The sequence below is a fragment of the Heterocephalus glaber genome, unplaced genomic scaffold (assembly GCF_053883595.1).
Source record: "Heterocephalus glaber isolate CG9 unplaced genomic scaffold, H.glaber_assembly_v1.0 deba00001451, whole genome shotgun sequence".
NCBI classification, from domain to species: Eukaryota; Metazoa; Chordata; class Mammalia; order Rodentia; family Bathyergidae; genus Heterocephalus; species Heterocephalus glaber.
Window position 1 is genome coordinate 5,032,964 of NW_028258301.1, and position 22,387 is coordinate 5,055,350.

Genomic DNA, 22,387 nt, shown 5'->3' on the forward strand with positions numbered 1-22,387 from the left:
TTCACCTCCTTGGGAAGTTTTCTGCCATCACTTCTGTGAACAGATTTTTTATGTCATCTGCACTCTCTCCTCTTTCTTCATTGACTCCAATCAGTTATGTTATTCTTATTTGCATCGTCTAGCAGCTGGTAGATTGATTTCTCATAGTCCTTTACAATTTTAAAGCAATTTTTCTTTTCCTGGTCACTAATTGCAATCTTATCTTCTATATCTGAAATTCTGTCCTCACATTGGCTCATTCTGCTGTGTAGACTTTCAACGGAGTTTTTAGTCTTCTGGAAATCTGTTTGCATTTGTTTTATGGATTCCATTTATTTCCTATGTTGGGATTCCATCATGTTCCTGAGCTCCTCTCTAGATTTATTAATCATGTCTTGCTCTATGGGCACAATCTCTGCTGTTATCTGAGAAATTATTTCTGATTTCATTTTTTCCAGATTGTCTTTTGTTGACAGTTCAGGGAGTTCAGTTGGTTGAGTATCAGAGTGTTCCATCTCTTTTCTTTTTGGGGTTTCTGTAGGTGATCTGGAAGTCTGGTTTTGAGGCTTATTTACATGTCTTCTCATTTTGATGGGGGGTGGGGGGGCTGCTTGTGCCCATGTGGCTCACCTCCTCTGCACTGGGAGCTGTGCTACCGTGCCCCAGAAGTCTCCCCCTCTGAGCTGGGAGCAGTGGTATGTTGGCCTGGAAGCCGCCTCCTCCTCTGCACCCAGGTGTATTTTTTTAAAGGAGTGGAAGAAAACCATATATGCACATTTGTTTGCAAATTCATTTCAGTATGTTAGGAAATATTTACACATGGATTTTTTTCCCCACTAAATGTTTGTCTTTTTGAAGAACTGCCATGTATCTATTTCTAGCTATGGAAAAGGAAAGAGAAATCACAGGGAATCATAAGTAAGCCAGGAAGTCGTGGAATAGCTAAAAACCATGTTGGGAACTAAAGAGATTGGGCAGGACCACTGGTCTTGTAGGTGTCAAGTGGCAGATGAACCCCTGGCAAGCCAGTCTTGCTAGCACATGGATCCAACAGCTAAGCAGAATGAGCCCTGGCCCAGGTGGTTTCCAGTGATGGATTAACTGGATCTCTTGGGGAGGAGAAATCATACAGACCCAACCCCTCATCTCCTATGAAACCTCCAGATGATCCCACTAATTATAAGATAATGAAAGTATCCAGCAGTCTTAAATAATGCCCACATACCAGATCCATATGTCACAATGACAGGACAACGGGTTATGTAACACGGGCCACATGAGCCTTTCAATGTTAAAATTTTGGACAGAAACAATACCAGGTTGCAATAAAACTCAAGACTGTATGAAAAGCTCAGACTTACAAATTTTATTGAAGTAACAAGTGACAATAAGGCAAAAACGTGGCCCTTCGGAGATGAACCCACATTCCATGTCATCAAGAATCAGATGGCTGGTATTCCAGATTTTAATCTTAATCAGCATTACTTTTCAATGTAGAAACTTATTCACCCTAGCTAGATATCAAAATAAATATCTAAGAAGGTTCAACATTAGGGATAGAAATAATAAAGAATAAATTATCCCATGAACTATGCTTTTAGGATAAATATAATTGTTGACATAGTGATGGGTTTTATTAATTGTTTTCTGTATGTTTTATCTGTTTGCTTCATGAGTTTGAAAAAGTCACAAATACATTATAAAATTTCTACTCACGGTTTAAACTACAAAAAACAATGTGCTTGTTCAAGTTTGTAACATGTTAAAATGTTTTTAAAATTTTGTTTCAATATCTTGTTATTAGGTATATAATAATGTGTTTTAAATACTTTAAAAATAGCCAATATAATGCATCTTTCTCTGCAAGCCCAGACGTCCTTCCTTGTTTATTGTTCCAGTCATCTACTGCTGTATACAAACTATCCCAAACCTCAGTACAGTAACTGAAAGTGCAGATTTTATTGTATCTTTTGATTTCATAGGTCTGAAATAGGCAGGGCTTGGCTGGGAGATTCCTCTGCTCCCCACAGAGGATTGTCTGGGACCACTCCGTAGTTTTCAGGAAGCAGTAGGGATGGGGACCACAGCAGATGCACTCCGATGCCTGGTTCCTTACAGGCTGAAGTCGCCATGGCTCCTTGTCTCTGGGCTTCCTGCGTGCTCTCCGCTGCAGGACAGGCAGATTTCCCACGGGGAGGTCAAGCCTCCCAGAGACCCACATGGAGCCTGCCTGTCCTTTCAAAGGTAGGCCCAGTACTGGCACAGTGTCACTTCTGCCACACTCAATTGGCCAAAGCAGTCACAGCCCAGAATGCATTTGAGGGAACATAACACAGATCTTGAACCTTTCTCAGTCATTAAACATTCTTTCCCAGGAAACCATAACACCGTATGGTGAGCTGGTGAGTTAGAGCTGAGTGTGGTTTCATACAGGTGGACTATGCAGTAGTTAGAAGGTGATAATAGTTAACTCTGAGAATTTTATTACAAGTTTACTAGGTGCTAGACAATGTTATAAGTGTTTTATATGTTTTTGTTACTGAGTCCTTGCAGCACCTCTAAAGGCCCTATTATTGTCTCCAGGGTAGAGATTTACAGGGTGACTAACTTGACCATGATCACACACCTACCCACAGCAGTCAGGCTAGGATTCAAATCCAGGAGCACAAAGGAGACAAAAAGGAGGAAAGACTGAAGCTGCCAGCAGATGCAGACGAGGAGGAGCCTTTAAACCCTGAAACCAGGCCTGTCCTGATGGCACTGGGAGGGCCATCATTTGGGCAGTGCCCACATTTGTAGGTGGGAGTAAGATGGAAGGAAAGGCTAAGAGACCAACAAGGAGATGTGTGCTCTATTCTAGGTGTCAGAAATGAGGCCTGAGACTTTGGGCATTAGATGAGGGAAGGGGAGGAGCAACAAAGGAGCAAGAGGGCAGGCCCTGGGGACCGGTGGAGGTGAGGGAGAGTAGAGGCAGGAACAGGGAGGAGTCCCAGAAACTGCATGGGGACCTTGTACAGATACTGTTGGAGTCATGGTGACAGAACCTCCTTGCACATCCCCCTCCCCATGGGAAGGACAGCAAGGCCCTTCCCTGGGCTCTCATATACTTGTTGGCTTTGGGGGAGATGTGGGAGACAACCATGATCCCCTGGTAAGGTTCGGAAGGGCGCATTCACCTGAGCAAGGAGCCTGAGCTTATTCCTAGACCCATCTTCTTGACTGGGAAGCACTGAGGCTCAGACTGAGGTTGGAGCCAGAAGAGTGAGCCAGCATGGAGGAGGTACACTCTTGGCAGAAGTTGCTGTCCTGCTGCCCTCCAGCCCTGCACACCACACATGCACAAACTCCAGTCTGAAGCCACTGTGGTCATTTAAGGCCTGACTACAAAGCACGGTGACACAGTGGCCGAAGGCAAAGACTTCAAAATCAGATAGAACTGGATCCAAATCATAGCTCTGGAATTACTGGTTGTGCAACTGGGTAAACCACTAACCTCCCTGAGCATAGTTCGCCTATCCAACTGTGCAGAATTATTGTGAGAATGTCGTGTGACAAAGTGCATCACATGTTTGGCACAAGATCTAAGGCACAGGCAATTCTTAACTCTTTGATTGCCAAAATAAATAAGCCCACCCCTGCTGCTTTCAGAGCCCACACTGGCCCCTCCCACCCCACCACCATGTGTAGCTGACCATGAATGACACCTCCTGCAACATTTCCATCTCTTGGATCAACTCCCCATCTCTACCCTGCTTCCCAAGAGAGTTAAGCTCAGACTTGAACCGAGGTTTATGCCCCTTCCCTCTCCACGGGGCCCAGGCTTATACTGGTCTGGTACCTGGTAAGAGCACAATAAAGGCTGATTGGGCTAAATGGCCAATTTATGACTTCTCTTTGAACAGGCCTTAGATGATTACCTTTTATGAGCCTTACACTTTAGACTTCAGATGTAAAACAGAAGCTCAGGTTAAGAGGCAAATAATAGGATATTTTATTTGCTGTTCTGGAGCAAAAGTCCACAACTTTATTGCGGTGGCTATAAAAGAGCATGATTGGTGAACCCTTGATTGAGAAACCCACAGTGGAAAGAACTGTGGCTCAAGAGACAGGAGGTCCGGATTTCCTACCCAGTGCTGCACCAGCCAGCCAGACGCCTTCGCTGTCTGACCTTGAGTACAAGACCAGGACCCCAAGGACTCCCCAGTCCAAACTGTCGTGATTCCTGAGTATGGGCGCCTGAGACACCCTTTTCCTAGGGGACCATAATTCCAAAATCTTAAGCTTCTCCAGTTCAATAACTTTTTTACTAGGCTTCTACGATGCTGAACTTCAGCAGATGCGACTGTACTATCTTCAGTGTTTGATGTAAAGTCTGTGCCAACACAAGCCAGGGGTTGAAAGAGCTGGGTCCACATTTTCACCCCTGCTTACCATAGTTTGATATGGGACAAATTGTTTAATGAGAATCTCAGTTTTATCATCTATATAATTGGGATAAAAGCAATGACTATGGAACAAGTTTTCAGAAGGGATTAAAAAAAAAAACCAAACAAACAGCTGCCACAACATTCTGACATTTGGCACAAAGAAACTCACCGGAATTGGTAGGTATTGTTCTAAGGTTCTGTGAGCACCACGTCTCAAGCATCTACAATTCTCTCACCAAAAAAGAGTTCTAGCCTGTGATTTGTGACTCACATGTTGCCCTGGGTCTAAATTTCCAGGGACTAGGACTAGACCACGTATTTCGGAGAGCAGGGCCGTCAAAATAGCCATGACCACCAGATGGCAGCCTCGCGTTGCTGGTCTCTCTCCCTGGCCAGGTGGGCCAAGATGCATGCTGTGTTACCAGCCCCCAGGTCTTCCCTCCTGCTCTCCCTTAAGTCATTTCCTCTGATGGGAACAGAGAGTGGAGGCAGAGGAAGGGGATGTTGCAGTTGCCATGCTTTTCTTATCAGTCCAAAGATCCCACAATGCAAGACTGAAATGGGACCCAAGAAAGGGGGTGGTTTGATTATGAAATGAGCTCCATATGAGCCGTTTCAACACGGGGCTACTGGCCTACACTGTGGGGGCAGCTTCTCAAGGAGGTCACTCAGTACCACACTCGGCGGGGGGGGGGGGCGCGGGTTCTTGTGCTAACAGATAAATCAAGGGTTCAAAGGGTGGAGGATCTGCCTCTGGCTCTTCCTGGGTGAGGCCAGCGTTTAGGCAGAAAACCTTCCAAAGTTGGTGCTGTGTTCTTAATAAGATGATGCCGACAACAGATGACTTGGCAGAGCCATGAAGAAGGGAACCAGGTAGGAGACAGGGAAGAATCACACAACCAGGGGCACTGCCCCAAACGCCTGGTGTGTCAGGCTCCATGGCACCTGACCACACACTCTCACGCCATCCTTTCAACAACCCTTTGGGGAAGGCTTTTAAAATGACAACTCTGAGGGGACTGAGAAACAGGGACCTGCCCAAAGTTATACAGCGATGGGGCCTGGAGCCAAGCCTACACCTGTCACAGGCCAAACTTCTGTCTTCCCAGGAGCTGCAGGGGTACTGCACCTAGGCAGAAAGGAGGCCTCTGAAACTCCAGTCCTCTGGGATCTTGGCCCAAACCTTCCAGGGTCTGGCCCTCAGCCTCCTCTTCAGAGCAAGGCCCCGTCAGGACCTCAGGATGAGGCCCTGGTGGCCCAGATCCGGCCCTGGGCTAGGGAGGCCAGCGGGGCTCCCGCTTGACTGGGCGGCACCACTGCCAATATTGACTTTGGTAAACACTATTTTGCACGGAGCGCAGGGCGAGGGCGGGGGCGCCTTGACCCGGGAAGCGGAGGCAGCGGCTCCGCATTTAGACGAGGCCATTAGCGGCGATCGATGGCTGCGCTGCGCGCTCCGGCCGCTGGGCGCTCCCAAATGAAGGTTAAGTTTGCTCTGCGCCCCTGCGCGGCCGGCCATGCGGCCGCATAATGGACCGGGCCCAGCCGGCGCACGCTCAGGTTAAGCACAGGCCGAGGGATTGCACTGGCCGGCTGCGGAGCTGGGCGGCTAGGCCTGCAGATGGCAGGGGTGTGTGTTTGGGTCCCAACGTGCATGCGCCGGTCTGTCTTCCTCTGGGTCACTTCCTGGTTCCCGGAAGGGTTGGGTGGTGTGTGCTGTGCCTTTGCCTTGGACCCCTGGCTCGGGTCTAAATGTGTGGTCTGCACACAGTGTGATTGTGAGTTCCTGCCCTGCCGGGGTGTGGACCCCCGCCCCGTGCATCTGAAGTGGCTGCGGTCTCATCCCTTGAAACAGGTGAGGCAGGGACCTGACCCTGGAGAGGCAGGGATGTGGTTTGTGTTTGTGGGCCACTATTTTGTGTGATTGCACAGGTGGGCTGTGGGCATGGACAAAGGTGCAGCTGGCGTGTGCTCAGGTGCGACTGTGGCTACCTGAGTAGAAATGAGTAGTCCTCGGTGAAAATTCCCCTGGGGGCCTGCTGAGAGCCCTGCAGCCCAGGTGGCCTCGTGCCAGCTGCCATAGCCATTGGGCCACATCTCCTGGCTGGCACGTGTCAGGTCCTCTCACAATGAGCTCAGCTGCGGCACTACATACTTAATACAGCCCGGGAAGTGCCCAGCACTTCCTTCGTGTTCATTCTCCACTCCTTACAAATGAGGAAACTGAGCCTCGGAGAGGGGAAACAGCTTGCCAGGATGGCAAACGTCATAAAATGAAGAAAGTGGGATTCAAACCATGCTCTTCAAACCATGCTCTGCCTCCTGCACCTTTCTGTGCTGCTGGTGGTATCTCTGGGGACAGGTGGCTTGAAATGCCAGCTCCTTGTCAGGGAAGGGGGTGAGGAAAAAGCCCTATGATGCACCCACCTGGGTGGCAAGATAACATCTTCTAGTCTCTTTCAAGATCCCTTTATCCTTATGAGCAAACCAGGGCCCAGAGAGGGAAAGGGAATTGCCTCAGCTCACACAGCAAGTTAGGAGCAGAGCAGATATTAAACCTCTGATAGGATGGGTCCCAGCTGCCTGTGGTGTGTGCAACAGAAGGGGCTCGGGTTCTAGAAGATAGTCCTCAGGGTGCTGGGAAACAAGAGCCTTGCTTGCTGATTGGACAAGACCCTGGTGCTCCTATGGCCCAGTCCCAATCAGTAGATGAGATAGATGAATTCATGAGCTCCGAGCAAAAGAGAGATAGGGTGGGCTAGAGGGGTTTGTGTACTATCTCTAAGGGGTGTTAGGGAATGTATGGGGACATTGTGTCACAATGCCAAGCCCGGAGTTGCTAATGCCCTGCACGAATGATGTTCTGAGGGCCAGGGGCACCAGTGGCCTCATGCTGGGAGTGTCCTCCTTCCTTCTCCTCTTCCCGTCAGCTCCCAGAAGTCAGTTCCTCCCTCAGGTCTGATGATTAGATAAGATCTCCGCTCTGGTAAATGAGTGACCTGCAGAAGAAGGGCCTGGTGCTGAGCCCCATGAAGTTATCTGTGTCAAGGCCATGCTATCAGAGGGTCCACCACCAACGTTCTCCCACCTGAAGTGCCGTCTCAGCCTGATCTGTGCTCTTCTGCCATGGAGTAGGGCAGACCTTGGGACTCAGACGCTGGCTGATTTTCCCAGGTAGCCACACTGTCAGTGGATCTGGACCCCAGGATTCCCGATTCCTTGCTCAGGGCTCTGGCCTGCGCACCTGCCGCTGGCCACATGCAGCCCTGCTTCCCACAGCAACTCCTGAGCCTCCACCAGAGCTGGCTGGCTCCCATGCTAGTTCTGCCAACCATCACCTGGTTGTGTGGCTCCAGGGGTACAGCTCCTTCTTTCCAGACCTCAGTGTACCCACCTGTAAAATAAAGACAATAATCGATGTCCCCAAAATAAAGAATAAAGTCACATCCTTGGCTGTGTGCACCTCTCTAGGACACCAAGGGCTCCTTCCAATGCTGCCACTCCTCCCTTATGAGCACAAGATGCCCTTTGGCAGCTCCCTGGCCAATCTCAGCCTCAGCCCACAGCAGGACTACCACCAACAAACAACACCTGATCCTGGGGATCTGCTATAGAAGACATTGCTTGAGGGCCTGGCTGAGCTGAGCACTGTGCTGAGCACTGCAAAAGCACGAATATGCACCAGCCCCGGAGAAGCTCCTAGTCTGATGAGCAAAAGAACATGGCCCAAGAGGAAAGGCAGCATCCCGACAGAAATCCTGAGTGCTGAGCACCAGGGATAGGTGCAGTGATGAAAAGTATACACAATCCTGCTTCATGGAGAACAGATCATTGTTAATTTAATATATAGTTACAAATGAGCAAGTGTTACCTTATGATGGAAGAGCTCAGGAGACAATGAGCATACCTAACAGAAAAGGGCCAGGGGAACCTTGCCTGAGAAGCTACCGGTTAAGATGAAATCTAACCAGCACCAGAGAATTAACTAGGCCTGGGTGGGAAGTGACAAACGTGACCATGGAACCTGTTCATTTGAAGGCTCTTGGGTAGGAGGCAGTCAGGACATTCAAATAACTAGAAAAAGTCCAGTGTGACTTGTGTCATGATTCCACAGGTTCCTGCAGAACCCTGGAGAAGTAAATGGACAGGTTCAGGTCACACAGGTCCCTGGGAACCACAAGAAGGAATTAGCACTAGTCCTAAAAGCAATAGCAAGCCATGAATAGCAGCAGCAGAATGCAATGTACTTCAAGAGATCCTGTTGGCAAAGCAAGAGATCATGTTGACCATGGACGGGGTGGAAAGGGGGTTACTGAGGAGGCTGCTGTGCCATGCAGGCATAGGGTGACTGCTGGGACACAGTGGCGGGGGTGGGTGGTGTGGACAGATAGCATCGCCAAGCTTTGGTGATGGCTCGGCTGGGGACAGGAAGGAGGAGGAAGTGTCAGGTTGGCTGTCCTGGGGATGGGCTGCAGGCTGGGTGCTGGTACCAGACACAGAGCCTGCAGGGGTTCTGTCCGGGACCTGCTGCCGTGTCAAGTCCCTCTAAGACATGGAGCTGGAGAGGTCAGTAGGTAGTGGGGCATACAGTGCTTAGCTTAGAGGGCAGTGACATTATGTCACTGGCAGAGACATGGCAGCTGAAGCCAAGGGCATGGAGGGGCTCACACAGTGAAAGAGGAGCCACAGAGTAGATGAAGAATAAAAGGGAAAGGCCTGGAGGACAGGGTGAGCCAGCAGAGAACCTGAAAGGACACAGACAGAACCACGAAGCAAGGCCACAAAGACAAGGTTGGTGTTAAGCCCCAGGACTCTGCACAAACACTTCTCTACCCAAAGCCACTTCTCCGCCATGCCACCTGGCCCATGCCTGCTCCTGCACAATGCAAGCATGGTCTGCTCTCAGAAGCATCCCCACCATTATTCCCTACCTCTCCTTCCCACAGCATCCAGACTTCCCAGAACCCCCAGGGTAGGACAGATGGTGGAGACAGCAAAGGGGCTCATAAGCAGCCTTCTTGCCCTGTGATGTGGGCAGCCTGCCTTCAAAAGCCTCACTGTCCTCAGCTGTCAGATGGAATAATAGCTACTGTGAACACCCCAAAGTTCTTGTGAAGATCAAATGATACATGCATCTAAACCCTATGTAATCATGAAAATAACTCACTGTTATCCTGGCTCTTATCATATTGCCCTGACATGATCTGTTTTTGTTTCTTTCTCTCACTCAGCCCCTAAACTCTTCCACTGGACAGGGTTTTATCCCCTCAGCATCATCAGGGTCTGATACACAGTAGATGTTTAGTGGGTGGAATAAGGAGTTTCATGAGGGCAAAAATGTCCAATGAACCTCCTACAGGAGCAAGGCTGGACCCAGGCTCAGTGGATCCCGGGGTAACCCCCTCCAACCAGGCAGCACAAGCAGAGGGGACAGGGAGCACCCCAGGAGAAGAACAGCTTGAACACATTTTTCCCAGCTGAGGGGGCTAGGAGGTGACTTCTCTGCTGAACTTTGACCTCCAGGCCACATATCTTCTTTGAACTGTCAGGCAGCCCCCAGTCTTGTCACTCTCCATCTGAGGGGGTGAAAAGTGAAACTCCAGCCCTGCCCTGGAGCAGCCTCCGGTGAGGCCCAGACGTGCCCCATGCCTGGGTTTATTTGTGTGGGACTAGCTGGATCTCCTAGCTGAGACTTACTGAGCACCCCTGGCCTAGGCCTTCATCCCTTCCCCACCACCTGCCTGGGTCTCCTGCCTCCCGGGGTCCCCCCCATGGCCTCTCTCTAGCCTGGACAGGGACCCCACACAGTGGTCCAAGTCACGCTGTAGAGCTGGACTGGAGTCCCACTGTCTTACCACATACAGTGGCAGGTTCAGGGAGCTTAGATTTCTTCACAGAACTTTCTGGGCCTCATTTTATCTGAAAAATGGAGTATCTGTCAGGTAAATCACTGTGCAAATTTAAAAGTCTTACCTAATTAAAGCATGTAGCTTAAGGAGCATTAGCTTCATTCCCTTACCTCACATATGGCCCAGAGGAAAGGAAAAGTATATGTTAATTGTACTCCTATGTGCCAGGGGCCAGTTCAACCCTCTGGCCCTCACCAACAGAGGCTCAAGCATTGAAGCAACACAGGTATTTTACCTCTATTTTACTTATGAAGAGGGAACCTGTCCAAGAACATGTAACATGGCTTAAAAGTGGTGGAGCCAGGGTTCAAATGCAGATTATCTGACTCAGAGCTCTGGTGGAAGGTTGTATAGGCAACAGAACCTAGCCAGGAGTTTGGCATCCCAGCTTCCCAGCCCTTCCACCAGTAAGCACAAAGCTCACAGCTGCTCTGAGCCGGTGTCCCAGGAGACAGGAGGACTCCTGACTTCACACCAGCTAAACCCAGAACACATTCCTGATGTAAGTGTCCTCAACATCTAGCCAGGGCCTGACACCAGGATGTGCTAGGTGAATATATATTGAGCATGTAAATGAAGGGATCCCCCACCGGGAGGAAGGAAGCTGGGGACAAAGCCTGAGGGTAGCATTTGCTAGAGTCTGTAGGGTCATCTCACCATGACAGTTCCACACTGCCAAGGTGAGGCTACTGAAGTGATGGTGAGCCGAAATTCCCAGCTGAATCTAGCACACCGCTAGCTGACAAGAACCCAGGCATTCTGAAAAGCCTGGAGACCCTCACATGAGCCCACTAACCCAAACGGCACCATTGTACAGCAGGAAGTTCAGGTGGGCTGTGGGTTCAGGAAGAAGGGAGGAAGGGCATGACACTGAGCCCTCCAGGGCCCCAGAGACTGAACAGGGCTCTGTGCCACTCCACACATGCCCAGGCAATCAACCCTCTGCCAGCTCAGCAGCGCTGCAGCCTCGGCCTACAGTCTTCTCTGGAGCAAAAATTGCTCATTCTATGCATCATCCCATGACCTGTAAAGTTTAGACATGGAGAGAGGCAAAGGGAACCTTCCTGAGAAGCTCCTGGATGACTCGCAAGCCACAAAGTGTGCCACAGTCAGCTTGGTTTGCAGTTCCCAAGGGAAGCTGCCAAGGCTGGGCTTGGCCCGTGCCTCAGTCCAGACAGGAAGATCAGGTGGGTTCATCTCCAGCAGACTGCATTCATATATCTGTCCAGCACCAGGTCATTTTTGTTGCTTGTTTCCTCTCTCCTGTGGCCTGGATTCTTAGTGTTTCCAGCTAGGAAATCCAAGACCTTGACCCAGCCCAGGCAGGTTAGTGATCGCTGCCCTGGGTCAAGGATGGGGGTGGGGATCTGCAGAGCACCCCTCCCCCACAGCGTCCCCAGGAGCTCTTCTGCATTAAGTCAGTAATATGCTACTAAAATTGTCTTAGGATTAGATTAGAATCATGGTTTCAGAGTCTGGGAAGGGGGTGGAGGATGGGGGTGCATAGAGGATGATTAATAGTTACAGGGGGCAGTGAAATGGGAGAAATGGCTTCCAGTGCTCCAATAGGATGACTGTTGTTGGCAACCATTAATTAAATATTTCAAAATAGCTAACAGAGAAGATTTTGAATGTTCCTGGTACAAAGAAATGATGAGTCACGACAGATATGCCAGTTACTGTGATTTGATCATTATGCAATGCATGCATGTATTAAGTGCCACATTGTACCCCATAAATATGTACAATTGCTATGCACCTATTAAAATATACATTAATTTTAAAATAGCCCTACTGTTAATGATGGTAATAAAAATAGCTAATTCCAACATCTTTGAGCAGATGACTTGATTAGTTGGCTAACTGCTATCTCAAACAAATAAAATAAATATTTAAGTTTTTACTATGTGTCAGGCACGTAAGGTGTTGTATTTAATCTTCTAAGCAAACAGCCCAGGAAAATTATTATCTTTATATTGTACTGATGCAGAAAGCTCTGCTGAGAAAGATTATATAATTTGGCTGAGGTCACAGGGCTAGCAGGTGACAGTTGTACCAGTGTCCAGTACTCTCTTCTAGCAATTGAACAATAACTAATCTTTCAGGTTGACTAGGAAAAAAGTCAAGATAATTCCTAGAATAGACATAGCCTGGACATTTTAACTTTCTATTGCTATATTTCAAATTACCATGAATGTAGTAGCTTATAACAACATTCATTTATTATCTCATAGTTCTGTAGCCCAAAATTTAGGTAGGCTGTGTCTTCTGCTCAGGGTCTTCGGCCAAAATCAAGGCGTCAGCTGGCTGGTGTCTTATGGGGAAACTCCAGGAAGGATGCGTTTCCCATCTCCCTGAGGTTTACAGCACTTTACAGCAGTAGAGTGCGGCCCCTGGCTCTCGCTGACTGTCAGTTCCTTGAGGTCGCACACTCTCCTTGTCACATGGTCACCTTTGTTTTCAAAGCCAGCGAGTCCTTCTCATACTTCAAATATTTCCAAATTCTTCTTTTGTATGTCTGTGGCTTCCTCCACCACTGGTGGCTGCAGAAAGCTTGCTGCTATAAGGGCCCAAGTGATTCTGTTGGGACCACCCAGACGATCCAGGTTCATATCCTGGTCTTAAGGTCGAGTGTACCATATAACATAATCACAGGAGTGAGGTCCCATCATTATTCCCTGTTTCCAGAGACCAAGGAAGGAGAACTTTGCCGGCCCATTTTGGGAATCCTGCCTGCTGTAGTGGGTAGACATTAGCAGCAGAAGTTCTGGGGTGTTCTCCAGGTATGTAGGACTGGGATGGAGTAGGCCTTGCTGTTGGGGTGTCAAACATTCAGAAAGCATCATGGGGACACTGGGTAGTCAAAAGGAAAGGACACTGATAAAGAGACAGGATCTGTGGTAGAGAGAGAAATGGAAAAGGAGACAGAAAAGAAAAACGCACACCTAAGAATGCAGCCTTACATCTGTAGAGAAGTTCAAGTTCTGTTTGTTCCCTCTCAGTGGCTGCCAAAAGATGTTCAGTAAAAATGGGTGAAATTAAATTGGCCATGTTGTTCAGTTCCCATAGAATGGCTTGAGTTGAGGTTCATTCTGTAGGTTGGGATTGGGACTGACTTGGCAGAGTTGGGTGGCTGAAGGTTAGCTTTAATTGTGCCAACTTGATTGGCTTAAGAAATGCCTAGTGGATTAGTAAAGCTCATTTCTTGTGCCCGGTGGATCATGGAGGCATGACTTTGGGTACCATATGTGGCCGCAAGCCCCTTCCTCTCTGGCACTGTTCCCCTGCTCTGCTTCCCAGCCATCATAAACTAAGCATCTTTCTTTGCCCCACCATCCCCTTCAGCCATGATATTTTGAGTCATTTCCCTATGGACTGAACCCCCTGAAACTGTGAGCCAAATTAAATCACTCCTCCTTTAAGTTATGAGTTTCCAGTATTGGGCCCAGCAACAAGAATGCGAACACAGTTGGGATTATGAAGACTTGTTTAGAAATAAAATGTCTTGTTTAGATTAAGGGAGTTAGTATAGGCTGATTTGGGATAGGTTGAGTATTTCTTTACATGGGTCAATGTGGAAAGATATTATCTGGGGTAGACTGGTTGCACTGGGTTGGGCAGAGCTGTATTGATTTGAATCAGGCTGTGTTGAACATGCCTGGATGGATTAGATGGTTTCAGGCTGGATTGGTTTGGGGCAGGGTTAGACTGAGTGGAGGACAGCGTGGGTTGGAAATTCTCTAGCTTCTAACTACAGAGACAGAATTCACTCTGAATAGTTTATGCAGAAATAAATGTATTCATGGTATTGAGTGGCTTACAGAAATATTTGGAAAGCTGAAGAAACAGATTGTAGGCTGCATCTTTGGGACCAAGTCCCAAAGCTGGGCTGCAGAACTGGACCACCAAGGCAGCTGCTCCTTTTGCAACGGTCGGAAAGCCACCTGCCAAATCAGGAAGCCGCCAGCCCAGCTTCTGGCTCCAGAAACATGCTCATTGGCATGTCCACACCAGCTGAATGCACACCTCATCAGGAAGGCACTGACAGGCTTCATCTCCAGAAAACAAAGCTGCAGCAAGGACATTCTTTTTTGGATAGATAACCTAAAATTGGGGAACCGTGCACAGCTGCTGTAGCTGGGAGACAGAGGCACCCCACACTTTTCTGTTAGCTATGTTCATTTCTACAAATATTGTTGGAACAGATTCCACTTTCTCTGCCTCTCTGCCCACTTGATTCACTTCTGAATTCCGGCCTTGCATGAATAGATGGCATTTGATGAAACCCACATCACATCCATAGCTCTAACTCTAAGGCAGTCTGGGAAGTACAGTTTTAGCCTTTCAGCCTCAGTGGGACACAAAAGCGCTCTGGAAGGAGGGAGGGAGAGAGGCCAAAGGAGCCAGTGTAAGCATCTGCCCCCATTAGCTAGGTGGGGTGAGGATGGGCTGAACCAGCCAGGAGGGATGAGGTCGTCCTGGGTCGGTCTGGCTGACACGGGTAGAGCTAGGCTAGGTTGGCAGACTTGGGTGTATGGTTGAGTGTGCTCAGCGGGGCCTGGTAGCATTGGCAGGAGTAGATTGGCATGGGTGATGTGTGCCCAGAGCCACTGGGAAGCCAATGCTGGGCACCAAGTGGAGCCCTGTGAGTGTCATAGAGTGGTTTTACCTGGTCAGAGCAAGGAAGGCAACACCTGGGAGATGACATGTTGATGACAGAAGCATGCTTATCAGCCCTCCTCCTCCGGCTTTCTCTCCACCACTGGGCCAGTCCCATCTCTGCCCACTCAAGACAGCCCTAACCCCAGGCTTAGAGCATTTCCAGTGTTCAGCTCATCCTCCTCTGCCCTCCTTAAAATGAAATTTATTCTAGCAAGAATCTTGGAAAATAAGTTCCAAGGAGAGAAACTTGCAGAATGCATTGTCTCAAGACAAAACCAAATCCAGCCAGGCTGTCAGAGCCATATGGTTCCATCCCTCCACTTCTGGTGGGAGGAGCTGTGGATGGGATGGAATCTAAGGCCAACTGCAGAGTGCCACAGGTGCTGTGTTCATGAAGCCAAGGAAAACAGGTGCTGGCAACCACACTTGTTTACACACCAAGGTAATGCCTATGAGCACAGGGCTTTCCAGTTGGCAATACATCTTCAGTGTGTGGACATTCTCTCAGAGTAGCACTGTAAGGGAGAAGCTGCTCTGTAACATTTCAAAGAGAACCACTCATGTCCAGAGAGGCCAAGTGGCTTTTCCAAAGCCACACAGCAGAGCTTGAGTTCCTTTCTTGTTACTGTTGCTTACACAACATTATCTGCCTCCTTGATCAAAATTCAGTTTCCATGGGGTATGCAACTTTGCCCATCTTGTTCATAGTGGTAGTCCAAGCATAGAATATAGTAAGTATGCAATGTACATTTACTCAATATACATTTACTAAATAAAAGAGGAAAGAATTTCAAGCCTCAAAAATCCGCATTCTTTCAATGATCACACACACACACACACACACACACACACACACACGTCACTTGTCCCAAGTCCTTGAAGTCTTCTCCCATCTCTGCATCTCTGCATGCTGGTGTTGCCTGGACCAGGTCATGGATTCTTGCTCTTCCTGACGCACTGGCTCAAGACTAAAGGAAGAAGCCTCTGGACTCAGAACTCTGAGCAAACCCACCACAGCCCTGGTACAGTAGGTGGACAACAAATGTGTCTCCCCTTCACCATCTACCTTCACATAGACCCTTTGGGGACATCTAGCAGAAATGCCTAACAACTCCTTTTGGAAACCAGGCCTGCTCTTCCAAGAGAGGACAGTAGCCGGCCCAGGCTGGGGTCCAAGACCATGTCTTGACATAGGTCAACCAACCTACAACCCTCTACTGCTCAGAACATGGTCTCATGCAGTGCATAGAAAATCAGAGAGGCGGGGGTCATTATACCCATTTTGTATGTAAGGTAATTCAGGTTCCTAGAGAAGACAGTGAAATGCCCGCAGCTGCACAGCCAAAGAGCACAAGCCCTGGGTCAGAGTCAAATCTGGGTGACTTCAGTGTCCCCCAAGAGAGCACATCTCTTCTCCACCCCTGGGCTCTGTGAAGGGCAGGATCACACCCTCTCTTCTCTCCATCCTGCCTCTCTCTCAGCCTGGGTCAGCACAGGGTGGGGGAGGAGGACTATTTCTTGCTGCCTCCGACTGATATTGATGGATGGAGTGGCTATTGTAAATGCTACCGTGTTGTGTAATCAGTAGGAAAATGTGACTCCGTCCCCAGAGAAACCAATGGTATTTTGGAGAAAATCCTGTCCTTAATTTTCTGGGCCTGTTGAGTTAAAATGTCTAGGTGACAGGGACAGGCTGGGGACTCTGACACACAGGGGCTGGGAGGGCCACTTGCTGTTCTAGCTCCTGCCTAAGAGAGTAGGGGTTGGAAGAGTCCCTACAGGCAGTGCTCAGACAGAGGTGTGTGTGTGTGTGTGTGTGTGTGTGTGTGTAATACTGGGTGTGTGTGTATGTGGAAGAAGGATAGCAGAGTGGCCAGTCTAAGGGGGCTCAATCTCAAACCTCACACTCTCTGCCTCATTTCTTTTTCTTTACAAAGAAGGAAAGGAAAAAAGCACCCAGCTCATTAGGAGGGTAGGTGAAACGTGCAGTAATACCATGAGCACACACAATGTCCGATGCCCAGTAAACAGCAAGGGAATGAAGAAATGAAAGATCAAATTACGGAGAATGTGCCAGTGCCAAGAGGATAGCATCTGGAGTAGGAGACCCAAGCTGAAGCTATTTCTATCACCTACTAGCTGAGTGGCCTTAGGCAAGTCACTTAACCTTGCTGAGCCTCAGTTAATAATAGCTATAATCCCTGCCTCTGCGGTGTTGTGAGGATTAAAGGAAAGTGCCAGGTGGAACCACCTGGTTAATGGTGGGGCTCTGTGCAAATGTTAGTTGTAATTATCCCCTGCAATTATGACTGCTCAGTAGGAGGCCCATGTACTAGTGGGGGTCTTGGAGAGGCTGTGAGTGAGGGTGGGTTGTGACCAGGCTGTGTGTGCGTGTGTACTGTGTGTGGGTGTGTTTGGAGAACTGGGGCCATTAGAAAAACCATCATTCCTCTAAGTTGTTCTTTCTTTTGCTAAACTCAACCTGCCAGGCTGACATCGGAAACAGGAATTAGTGGCAAGTCTGGGGGGACAGGATTAGCAGCTGAACTTTCTATTCCTGGAGACCCTCTTTTCTCAGGAGGTCAAAGCAATTTCCATATATTATCCTGCTGGCAGCTTGGGAAGGTCAGGGAAACAGCAAATGCATTCCAGTTCCTCAGATGGAGAAATCAAGGCAGGAAGGGCAGCTGCCAGGGCTGCCCTGCAGTGCCCATTTGAACCACCATCCAAAGGACGCTGCAGTCATGGGGCTTGTCCTGGTAGGCAGAAGCTCATTGCTTTGAGTACTCACAGTAACCCCTTTCCTCCCGGCCCAGCTCTGCTGTGTGTTTCAGGAGAGGATTAGAGCAGGACCCAAAGTCCCTGACATGTGGGCATGCAACCCTCAGAGGGCCTTACTGTATCTCAGTCCCCACCTTTCAGCACCAAGCCAGGCCTCACTCGCTCTAATAGTCCTTCAAGTTCAGGTTGCCTCCAGCAGGAAGTCTGCCTGACTGCCCCTACTGCAGATGGAGCAGTTCTTCCCTGCACCATTGAAGAGAAACGACCAGGGGCAGGGGGTCTGAAGTCCAACCCCATGGCACCTACCAAGGCAGAAGGCAAGGCCAGAAGGTGTTCTGTGAAAATGATCAGAACGGGAGCTGAGGCACCTGGGTGGGGAGTTCTCCGAGGGGTCAGAGCAGCAATTCTCCAAGTGGGGTCCCCAGGCCAGTAGTGCCAGCGGCTCCTGGGAACTTGTAAGAAATGCCAGTTCTCCCACCCCACCCCTGATCTCCTGGGTCAGAAGACTGAGGGGCTCAGCTAGTGTTTAGCAAGCCATGCAGGTGATTGGGATGCTCCAGAAGTTTAGGGGCCTCAGGTTCACACTGCACCCCCGCCTGTACCTGCAGCCATCACCTGCCTTCCCAGCAGGTCTCAGGAGCTGCCTTTGCCACACTGGCTTTGGTTTACCAAGGCAGGCTCTTACCAAGACTCCTGGCCTTGCAGAGTGGCAGGAGTTACAGCTCCAGACAGTTTCCATTATCATTCAGTGACACCATAGAGACCCCCGTGCCCCCAGCAAGCCTCTTGGGTCTCCCCTGTATAGAACAAGGAACCTACAGGCCACATCCTCATTTGCCAGTGTCCCCACTAACCCTGGCCCTCCTTCCCAGGATGTCTTTGCCCTCCATGTCTATGGAGATCCGAGTGTTTCTCTGGGGCTCCTGCAAAGTGGCTGCTGTCTCCAGGCCTGTCTGTCCCCTCCTGGAGGGAGGCAGTCCCAGAAGGTGCCCGAGGGCCTCCAGGGGTGACTGGATGGAGAGATCCAAACCAGCAGGGCTGCTCTGTCGCAGTAACTGCCCCGCCCCTGGGGTCCTGGTCAATGGTTGGCCCGGAGGGGTGTGATCCTCCACCTGCTGCCCCACAGCCGTGTTGCCGAGAACACATCTGCGTCTCAGGTGCAGTGTCCGCGCTGACCTCCGAGCCCGGAAGGCCCACCCAGGCTCCGTAACCACCCCGCCCCAGCGATCCTACTTTACAGATTCAGAACCGAAGCCCAAAGAGGTTCTGTGGTTTGCCTGGGATCTCACAGGCAGTACTAGACTGGGGTGCGCCCCCAAGTCTGACTTCACAACCCTTTTCGCGAACCCGGTCAGGAGCCAGAAGCCAGAACTCCAGCTCCAGCAGGTGAGCCATGGGGAGGGACAGGGGCCCAGCCACCCTCACCGGACACCTGGAACAATCAAGGACAGAGGTGGGAGTGGGGACTGGGAACTGCAGTGTTCAAACGCTGTGGCCGTGTGCGCACCGCGCTTTACAGTATACAAAGTGCGTCTTCGTGCCACCATTTCTGCGGCTATCAAACTCCCCAGAACAACCAACCACAAACCAAGGTAGCAGAGTCAGATGACTCATCCAGGTCTGGCTGGACCGCGGGGACCTAGACAAACTGGGAGCCCAGTGCGCCTCCCACCATGTGCACAAGAGGGCGCCATGGGCCCGCAGGGAGACCAGGCTTCCAGATCTACCCACCTCGGCAGCTCTCCAGGCTCTGCTCCAACCTGAAGCTTCCGAGCTCCGCAGAGCTCAGAGAGGTGCGGGGCCCGAGGGTGTCTGGGAGGAGTGGCGGAAAGGTGTGCAGGATCTGAACTCAAGATTTCAGTTCCTAAAATCCAGCTGTCTCTCCTTGCTGTGTGACCTCTAATGCGATGTTTGACCTCTCTGAGCTTCATCTGTAGTTATGGAAATAAAATCCCCACCCCCGCCAGCACTTCAACACAGCCCGCCAAAGACACCTAAACCCACAGATGAGATCGTTGAGTCAGACTGTCTGTGAAAACGCTGAAGCCCCATTCACGGGTCAGTAATTAGTGTAACGCTTTTTCTCCTCTGATGCAGAGTTTGAAGCCCCCTCGGACGACACCGGCGTGACCTCCGGTTCCCATTTTATGGACGCGCAACCTAAGGCTCAAAGAAGAAATGGCTCTTTCGTGTGGCTCACTCGGGCAGAGACAGGCTGGACCCAGGCAACAGCCCCAGACTAGTACCTCACTGTCCCGCAGCCTCCGCCCCAGCCGGCGGGGTGCTGAAAGTTGCCCCCAAGTCTTCTGCAGACTCGGGGAGCTCGGGAGGCAAAACCAGCTCGAGGAGCCAAAGAACCGGAATGCTCGGGCCGACCCCAGCCCGCTCCCGCCTGGTGCGAAGGGCAGGGGTTGCTCCGCCCCGGTCCGGTCCCGGGCTCTGGTCCTAAGGCGCGCGGCCCTGCCGGGTCCCCGGCCGCGGCGCGCGCGTGTGGTTCGGGCCGCGCTCTGGAAGCGGCGGCGCAGCGAGACTCGCTCGGGTCCCTGGGCTCCCGCACCTTCCCCGGCCCTCGGCGGGAGCAGCGCCCGCCAAGTGGCCCGGCCCGCGCCCGGGCGAAGGCTGTGTGCACGCGGGTCACGGCTGTAATTAGCCCGCCCTTTCGGCTCGGCGACCCCGGCCTCGAGCGAGTCCCTCTGCCCCGCCGGGCGGCCTCAGTCCCAGGGCCCGGACCGCGCTCGTCTGCGTGGCCCGAGCGACTTCGCGACTCCGCCTGCGGACTAAGGGCGGCTTTGCGCGTCCGCCGGGCGCGCGTGGAGACGGCGAGGACAGGTTCGCTGAGCCGGGCGCGGACGCGGGAGGAGGGGCGCGGGCAGGGGGTGTGGGCGAAATGGTTCTCAGCTGCGGAGGAAGGAAGCGCTAGCGCCCCTCGCTCGCCTCCGCCGCGAATTTACATAAACATGAGCCCCTCGGGGCAGCGACTCGGGCGAGGAGTCCGGGGATTTCTGCGGCCACCGCCAGCCAAGCCGAGGTGTCCGGGACCGGCTCCTTTGCCCTGGCGCCCGAGCCGTTTCGCCCCTGATTGAACAGGCCACCCTCGTTCCTCTCCTACAGGTGGCATAGCCAAGGCTCAGAGAGGTTAGGAAGCGGTCCCCAGGCGGCACAGCAAGCCAGGAACGCCACTCGAGACAGCTTCAGCACGGGATCCAGGCTCGAGTGGAGGGGAGGGTCTGCCGGGGCGGAGGGGCCTCGTCCCCCGCCCTCCCTCTCCGATCTCCATCGCTGGCCCCCACCGACTCTGGTCCTGCAAACTGAGTTCTTTGCCCACCTCCTCCTTCCAGCCCTCGCCCTGCAGAGTTCAGCCTGATCTACACCGGCCGGCCGGAGAGCCGAGCCGGAGGAAAGCAAGCTCAGCCCCAGGGACCTCAGTCGAGGTGGGGGAGGCCCTCCTGACCCGCTCCGACCCTGCCCCAGGCCTTCATCTTCCAGACTTCTCCGATCTCTGTCCTGGCTTCTGCGCCTCGCTGTCCCTGGCTCTTTCCTACTCCCCGACCCTGATTACCTCGATTACCCGTTTCCCACTGCCTCACTGAGCCATTTTCTCTGTCTCTACAGCAGAACTCTGTCTCTTGCCATGAAGCTGCCCCTCCCATCCCCGCAAAGGAACACACACCGGCAGAATCCGCCTTTTCAATAAAAAACTACGACTGGGAAACAGTGAATTAAAAAGCATTAACTTAAAAACAATCCATGTGTTTGTAAATGCGTTCCAAATGGCAGCCTTCGGTGGAGGAGGGTGGGGGCGGTACGTGTTCTGGAGCCTCAGACACAAAGTGTAGGGGCTCAGGGCCGAGTGGAACCGGGACAGTTACCTGGGGTGGGGTCTCAGGTAACAGGGTTTCCTCTCCACCCTCCCTGTAGTGGGCCCCTATCCAGCTCCCTGGGTCCTCCCTGAGTCCTGGCATCTGCTAGTCCCTCCTACTCCGCCAATGTCCCCAAACCTTCCCAACACTGACCCCCAGCTCTCCCTGTGCACCAGCCTTCCCCACCCCTCACCCACACAGCTCCACGCGCCCCCCCCCCATCCTTCCAATACCCAGACCTGCCCTGCCCTGCCCTACCACCACCCCTTCCCCTGGACCACCCAGCAACCCAGTGCAGGGAGAAGTGGTTAGAACGAAGCTGCCTCCTTGGCCTGAAGAGACTCCCTGGGGAACTTCACACAGATGGGGCCCTGCCAGTCCCATTTCCTGCAACCTCAGGGTCCTGCCCCTGCTCATCCACAGCTCTGTCTGGAGGCGGCCTCTCCAGGTTTGAAGGAGGCAGCTGTCCTCCCCAGCCTCCTGTCAGAGTGCACCTCTCCTCAGAGTTCCCCATGCTGCTGCTCTTACCATGCCTAAGAACCCTCCTACCTTTTCCCAGAATGGGAGAATTAGAGCACATCAATTAGATCTCCAACAGAGAAGGCAGGGCTGGGGGATCCCAGACTCCTATGGCCCCTCAATGTCTTCTGGACCAGAAGGAAAATCTGAGTCCATAAACCAAGTGTGGAAGAGCATTTGGGATTCTTAGCCTGGCTCTACTGATGAGAATGATTTACAATTAGGACAACAATAATAATAGAGCTGCTAA

The 22,387-nt window shown here is 51.3% G+C and overlaps 1 protein-coding gene across 4 annotated transcripts in view; it reads left to right on the top strand.

Annotated features, from left to right (window-relative positions):
• Positions 1 to 21,502, top strand: part of Trabd2b (TraB domain containing 2B) — a 273,194-nt gene extending 251,692 nt beyond the window's left edge. Inside the window, exons 8-10 of one of the 4 annotated variants that reach the window (XR_015452646.1) lie at positions 19,856 to 20,587; positions 20,870 to 21,189; positions 21,371 to 21,502. The gene's annotated coding sequence lies outside the window, so the exon portion shown is untranslated. Of the gene's footprint in view, positions 1 to 19,855; positions 20,588 to 20,869 lie in introns of all 4 variants that reach the window. The other 3 variants (XR_015452647.1, XR_015452645.1, XR_015452648.1) reach the window with 3 other exon arrangements.
• The last annotated feature ends 885 nt before the right edge of the window (positions 21,503 to 22,387 follow it).